Below are 7,035 nucleotides of genomic sequence, written 5' to 3'. Positions count from 1 at the left end.
ATTTTCACCTGCAATATATCAAAAACTGATTCTAGTTTTCATTTCCTTCACAATGTGAGCTCAGGGTTAACAGCTGGTACAGGTGAATGTCCTTTATGGCCGCCCTGTGAAAACTCTCCAGTGTGACAATTTAATTGACCACATTAGTAATAGTACAAATTACTACATACCGGTAACATAACATGGTTTGACATGGTATGAGTTAATTGCCTGACCCTTGCCTGACATGGTCATGTTCTGTACTATTTCTCGCCTGTTGTTCGACAAATCAAGAAGTGGACTTAGGTGTCAAGGTTTCCATTAAGTTTGAAAGTAGAAGGGACCTTGTGACAGAGTGAGCAGGCACCGCTATATATAGTCTGGCTTTTGATCTTGAGACCTTCTTTTGAGCAATGGTGGGTACTGTACTCAGTGCAAGACAGGTGCCAGTACCCAGGTCCCAGCTTGTAATAAAACCCTTGCATGTAGGTTAGTTCAAGCTCCTGTGGTAGTGTAACTGTTAATACATGTAATAAGAGGCTATTAACTTTAAGCTAAAAGAGTAGAGACACCTTTTCTATACAGGGCATTTTTCTTTTTTTTTGATGAATGCTAAATACATACTCTTAAGGGCCCACTGACGTATTTTTTTGGGTGCGTTGCTAAGGATGTAATGGTTAAATAATTTGAGAGAATTTGGCATTATTTTGATCAGTTTCCAACTTTTGTAAGCCAATGACCCTAAATATGACGTCATCATACCACGCCCATGGTCACGTGACCAATAAAAGAAAACTCTAAATTTGTCTCCGTGCTACGCAATTTGGGTATTTAATCGATGGTTTGATAATTCGTATTCGTTTTTGCATCCAGCCAAGCATGGTTTTCTTTTTATTTTGAAAAATGTTCTTTTTAAAGGCATAAACGATACTGAAATACCCATAACTTTTTCAAAAAAGATGATTTTAAAAAATCAATGCTTAGCTATATTCTGTATTTGGGGGTGAAACGTGCCATGTAAAAAAAAATTTAATTCAATTTAAAATGGCCGGAAATTTAGCTTTTTTCCCAAACCGGAAGTCAGTTCGTTTACGCATGCGCAGTTGATCGGAGAACGAGCGCGAGGAAGGGCTAGGAAAAACCTTCGATGGAAACAACAGTTTCTGTGGTGACTTTTGCTTGTGAGTGGGTTTTCTTGTCAGTTCATGATATGATGACGTCATTTACCGGAAGTAACATTTCACTTCCTTAGCAACGCGCGAAAAATCCGTCTGTGGGCCCTTAAGTAACTTAGTGCAGACATGACGATGTTGGCTTTCTTGGATTCTCTAGGTTAACCATGTAATGTACCCCAAACAGAGCAGAAAGACTCTGTTTGTATAAAGTTACTTCCAGAAGAACCTCATTGTCAACAATAATGAAAAGCTGTTGTTCATAATCGTCAGTCTCTGGGCAAAGCATATGAACATCCCCACTTAAAACTGTTTAATTCACATAATCGTTTAAGTAACATCGTCAAATTCTTTTGGGAGAGCAGAGAGATGAACACCGAAAGGTCAATAAAATTATGTATCAAGCAAAATAAAAACTGCAAAAGCCAAAAGTTCTTCATGAGGTTAAGACTAGTCATCCTTAATGCACTTTACATTCCATTTTTCCAGATGATCGGAGGTCAATACCTATTTTGAACCATCAAATTTGACAGATTTAATGTAACAATATTATATATACATTGTATATTATCCTGAGAATGTTCATTTCCAAACATAACCCCCCAAATAATGTCATCCTTTCCTCACTGCCAAAGGCTTTCTGTAGGGTGGCCAGCACCATACAAGGTTTGAAATGGTACTATTCTCTTCAACTCTTTGACTAGCAATGCAAAAAGGCCTAAGACTGTTGATTTTAACACTCCAAACAGGACCGGATACTTGTCTACAACCTTGAGCCTAAACATTTCTTTTGTTGGCATAAAAAAAATTACGTTAAAAACTGTTGACAACTGTACATACCAACATGAAGATGTCAGTCTGACTTCAAAATAGACAGTATAATTTAATGACAAACATAAACGTCAACTGACAAAATTTAAATTGAGGGGATGTGTGGAATACGTTTTCAAGTGACTAGAAATACTTCACAGTCTGCAATGTTACCGTCTCCTTTTGTTTAACAAAATACCCCCGGTAGTTATAATTTATCGGAAATATAGGCTGCTGTAAAGTTGCTCCCAAACACACTGTAAAAGCATAAAGTCTGTGTCTAGATAATGAAACTAAATGAGCCAGGTAGTTCATTGATGGCAGCACTTAGCTCTGTTTTCTGTAGAGTAACAAGGGGTATCACTGATCCCCTTTAACCCCTGGGAGTGAGACTTGACAGATTTTACTCTGTCTAATGCCAGGGAGATTCTAGTCGTCAACTGTGGTCATCCTAGGGCGTTTGAGGTGTCAGTGGGTTAAGCAGTCAAAAACCTTGTCCCTTCCATTAACTTGATGGGATGCTAACCGATCACAGAATTTGTTACAAAGTCTATCAAACATTTGGCAGTATTAAGTTATATGCGGGTACATATAGAGAGGCAACATGGATTAAAGATAGAGAAAACTGAGAGATGATCAAGACCAATCTCGTTCCCAGGGTCTCTTTTCTCTGCCTCCTTTGTCCTCAATGACAAAAGAGGCAGAGAAGGGAGTTTGGATAAAGACCTGGCCTCAGTTGTTCAAAAAGTGAATAGCGCTACCCACCAGGCCCCAGTTGTTCAAATGATGGATACCACTATCAGCCGGATAAGTCACTATCCAGTGGATAAGTAATAGCGGAACCAACTGCACTTTCCAGAGTATAGTTATTTGTCCGGTAGATAGCGTTATCCACCTTTAGAACAACTGGGGCCAGATAAATCACTATCCAGCAGATAAACAATACCAAAACTAATTGAGTTATCAACGTAACAAAGTTCAAAGTTCAAGATTATTATTATTATTATTATTATTATTATTATTATTATTATTATTATTATTACATTATCCAGTAGATAGTGATTTATCCAGTGGATAGCACTATCCACCCTTCAAACAACTGGGGCCAGAACTCATACAGTCAACCAACCTTTGAAGTCTCAAACACTTGATCACTGTGGCTTCAATAAGCAAATAATAATGGCCACCCTAATTAAAACTGTGGGCTGAGCAGTTACGGACAAAAAAACTCCTTATGTAGTAGTATGTTAAGGCACATGTACTTCAGAAAGAAGTACTTAATTACTCAAGAGAATGGTGTCATTTTTGTAACTGACTTTTAAGTGCTACAAGTAATAGGCTCTAGAGGATGGTCTAGCTTTATATTAGACCTTTTTATATATCATCATAAACGTTAAGCGAAGTATTTGCATAACAAAATCAACAACTGAAGTTTCCATTTTTTCTAAGTACGTCTACCTAAAATGTAAGACAAGTTCCATTGAATGTGAGTTGTACATCTCATTTCATTGATTTGATTCTCTATATCTGATCTGGCCTCTTCTTTCAATTGAGGTTGAGAACAGTACAGCATAATGAACCCAAATGAAATGCGAGTAAAATTTTCAACCTACCGAAAGGATTGCTTTGCATGCCAGAGAGACGGGTCTTCCACGATATTTTCAAAGCGTTCAATAGCACTGTCACAAGCCAAACGAGTTCTCTTTGAATCAGTAATTACCTCTTTCTCTACCCAAAAACTCATCTGGTAAAGGTTCTCGCACCTTTCCAGGAACTCACATGTACGTAAGTAACCATACGAGAAGATCTTATGGATTCATATAATAATATACAGCAATTTGAAGACTCGGTATGACTATATTTTAAAGACATAATTACTCAGTGCGAGACGATTCCATTCCATTAGATTTAATAGGTTCTCACTCTTTGCTCTGGCTCCAAACTAATCAACGAACCAATCCAAACTATTCTTAACAATCATACGGTGCTCTGTGAAACCCCTCGCGCATTCTCGTCCCCAGACACCGCGATTCTTTCGGTCAGCACCGAACCTGGTTCCGAACCAGGAAGACTTGAAAAAAAGTAATAGAGTCTTAAAATGTATGTATGCTTGGAATTTCAGTGCATTTTGCATGACAAAATAAGCAGTGCGTGTTTGAAGAAATCAAACATCCCTCTCATGTTTCAATCCCTTAAGTAGATTTGCCACCTCACGAGAATCCCAGGAAAAAATGTTTTGGTGAGCGAAGCGTGATTTTTCAGACGCGAATCCACACGAGACGAAGGACTTTTGAAAGTCTAGCCCTTAAGATGTGTCATTTTCTCTTGGATGTGCATGGTCGCGCACGAATCATCGCATCTTGACTGCACCTGCCCATCCGTTCAAACTTTGTGATTGTAGTCGCGGTCGTACCGATCGAGCTGTTAGAATAAATCTTTTTCGATTGTGGAGCCAAAGGTAAGTTGTTGACATTAAAGACAAAATTGTAATTTTTTTTCTAATTTGTTTTACAAATAAACACAAGAGCGGGGATCGACATAAATGTCAGGGAAACTGATCTCCATCAACAAACCAGTCCTCTCCTAGTGATCTTTGAGAACCTTAGAGCAGCTTTGAGCGAAACTGAGAATACCTGAGAAAAACTGATCCCACTTTTAGCAATTTGAGCTGTTCTTAGAACTACTGTTATTGTCAGTATGGGCATGCGATGAAGTCAAAATGGAGAATTGTTTCAACAATACAGACTAATCGTTGATATACATTCTGTTTATTTGGTGGCAAAGGAATTTAGAGGATGCTTCAAGGGGAAATTCTGGTTTTCTGTCTTACTTTTGTTTCACTCAGGGGCCATTTATTTGCGAGTATTGAAAGGTTTGGTTATTTATGAAATGTAACAAATTAATCGTCTGTGCCTTTACAAAGATCTATTTGTATCGCTTTTACATTCCTGAGTTAGTCCGACTCGCAAATGACGTACAAACAACCCAGGTCCAGGAATTGTTGATCCAACTAAAACTATTGCCGCACCATACAGTCAAGGTAACGTTGAAGTATTTGGTACGGCAAATGCAGGCACGCAACGTGTGGCAATGTCTCTGTCGGCACTTGTTTAAAATTTCAGGAATCCAATAACCTCTTCAGCTGACTTGCTTCAAATTATAAACATTTGGAATAATATGTATTCAGCTTTGTCACAGTCATGCAAACAGGGACTCCTATTTTTGACACATTTGCCTGTTATGGTTAAAACTTAAGCCACATTAACTATCAATTGACATACAGTGATAGTTATAGTGGTTTGCTAAATAGTGCACTTCCTCTAATTGCAGACTTTCCTTATGTTATATCAATGTTAGCTGCCTTTGATTCTTTGCTCATGGATAATCATCATGCCTATATTTTAACAGTTGAACTTCACACAGTAGCAATATACTGTCTGCCTAATGTAAATTTTTGATTCTTATGGCAGAGATTTATTAGTTATGGGACCCATTTGCAACATGTACGTCAATTGAAATGGATTCATTAATGAATTTGGTACAACTTTTTCAGAATATATGTGCACAAACATCTGTTACTTAAATATGAGATTAAAATGTGTTAACATTATTAAAATGTAAAGCAACAGTGGAAGCATTGTTCATTCATTATTAGTTCGAAACCATTTTAGACCCTAGGAGCACTTAAATGATGTTTATCTTTGTTCTTGCGAAGAATGTTCTGCTGTGTCATTTTATTCTATTTGTTTTTCCACCTCAAAGTCTTGTAACTATTGCACCTCTCAAACAGTTGATAGTATCATTGAGAATGGAAGAGCAATTTATCAGAAATGTTACTCTAGTAAAATGTTTTTATTTCTGATTTTCTAAAGAAATTAGACGTAGGCCACTGGCCATGTAAAAGTTATTCATAGAGTAAGATGTCAGGGAAATTTATCTTGTAATGTGGTTCCCAGTAAACAACAGCTTAAAACTGCCATTTTGGATAATAAGGAAAGCAGCACAGGCTTTTTTATGTGAATTTCTAGCTACTGCATTAGTTGTGTTTTCCAATGGTATGCAAAGCAAAAGATGAGTTACCACGTTTTTGTATACAATGGTTCTGAACCAAAAAATGTAACAAAAGTATTTTCAATGTACAGATTCTGTTATTGATCTCTTTTGTTCTATTATTCAAAGTAAATTTAATTGTTTTAAAACAAAGTATGAGGTTGCATTTCTTAGATGCTTATGTGAACTATCAAATATATAAGAAAGCATAAATCTACTTCAGAAAATGCAGCAAACTGGAAGAAAGAGGAGAGAAATTTACAGCCCAATGGACCCAGAGAAAAAATAAGAACTTCCTTCAAATTGTTTTGAGAAGTACAGGTCTATGGACCCATAAAAAAACAGACTCTTTCAAATAAAGATGAAAAGTATATGTCAATGAACTCACACGAGAGCAACTTCTCTCAAATAGATTCTTGTAACACCTATATACCTTGTTTTGTGGTGTACAATAAAGTTATTATCATTATCATTATTATTATTATTATTATTATTATTATTATTATTATTATTATTATTATTATTATTATTATTATTATTATTATGATTATTATTATTAAACTGTTAACAAAAGTACAAATAACCTGGCCGCGCATGAGTATAGGCTACTTAGAGCCTCTTGTTTCAATTCGCATCACAGTTTGTTAGTATTTGTCTTGTGTTTTCCGTTGCGCTTTTCTGCCCATTACCTTTAGAATAATTCATGTAATCGTTTATCGTACCTTTTTCAGTTGAATCGCACGCAGTTGCAAAGAAATAAATAGCGTATTCAAAAGGTGGTGTTTAATGTGAGCAACAAGGATCTTTATCCGTTCATTCATTCAAAAACTGTGTTTGGTTGACCCGTTTGAAGACGATGGATGCCAGTTCGGTGGTTGACGGTGTTTGTGCAAGTGGCAATATGCCAACCCAGGAAGTTCCGACGATAGGAAAGAGTGCCTTGAAAGATTCGCGTTCCGCATACAAGGGTCATTTGACCAGAATATATCAAAATATCGAGCCTTTGCTGAGGCGTCGCAGAAAT

The sequence above is a fragment of the Montipora foliosa genome, chromosome 4 (assembly GCF_036669935.1).
Source record: "Montipora foliosa isolate CH-2021 chromosome 4, ASM3666993v2, whole genome shotgun sequence".
NCBI classification, from domain to species: Eukaryota; Metazoa; Cnidaria; class Anthozoa; order Scleractinia; family Acroporidae; genus Montipora; species Montipora foliosa.
The sequence above is the reverse complement of the archived record's forward strand: the minus strand, read 5'-3'. Positions refer to the sequence as shown.